A 981-nucleotide genomic window follows, 5' to 3' on the forward strand; every position below is an offset into this window, starting at 1 on the left:
AAGGAGTGACCCCAGACCATGTGAGGGCTCCTCCTTCAAGTGGGCTCTTGTGAAGTGCGCATAAGGGAGGTGAAGTATGGATCATGGCTGGTAGGTAGCCTTCTCCCCTTTTGTTTAGTAATTGGTTCCTAAGATTTATTTAATTGGTGTTTCTCCTTATAGGAGTGCACTCATACACTATTTGTCCTTTTGTGATTGACTGACTTCACTCAGCATAATGGTTGCCAGGTACTACACAGTGTTTCATACTTTCATCATTCACTGTTTTTCAGGGATGCATAGTATTCCATTGTGTATGTACCATAGTTTATTTATCCATTCTTCCACTGGTGGGCATTTGACTGTTTCCCGCTTCTTGCTATTGTGAACTGTGTTGCTATGAACATAGGAGAGCATACATCCACTCATGTTCCCATCTTTGATAGTTTTTCACACTTTGAAGAGATTTTTTTCCCCAGCTGATTTACCTGAGGCAATATGTTATTTCATTTCTTTCCTGCTGCTATTCATGGTTGGTGATTGTGAGTCTAGGTCAAATAAAATCCTTAATAACATCAAGCTTTCTCCCATTTAGCGTGATGTTACTTCTTGTCCCCGGTGCGGGGAGTTTTGTTTTATGTTGAAGTGTAATTCAAGTCTTTGTTTTTCATCAGTAATTGCTTCACATCATCTTTACCTTCACAGGCAAGCAAGTGTCATCTGCATATTGCTGGCTGTTATTGAGTTTTCCTCTAATCTTGATGTCCCATTCTTCTTCCTATAGTAGTTTCCCAAATTATTTGCTCAACATACAGATGGAATCAGTATGGTGAAAGAAATTCGGATGCATATCTTTTCTGATTTTAATCCAAGCAGTAGCCCCTCATTTGGCTGTACAACTTGCTTTCATTCTATTGCCTGTTGTGCATGAGCATCATTAAGTGTTGTAGAATTTCCATCCTTCACAATGTTACCCATAATTTGTTTTGTTTCTGTGGTATT

This window comes from Echinops telfairi, unplaced genomic scaffold (assembly GCF_000313985.2).
Source record: "Echinops telfairi isolate 266 unplaced genomic scaffold, ASM31398v2 ScPeMD7_1;HRSCAF=3_0, whole genome shotgun sequence".
NCBI classification, from domain to species: domain Eukaryota; kingdom Metazoa; phylum Chordata; class Mammalia; order Afrosoricida; family Tenrecidae; genus Echinops; species Echinops telfairi.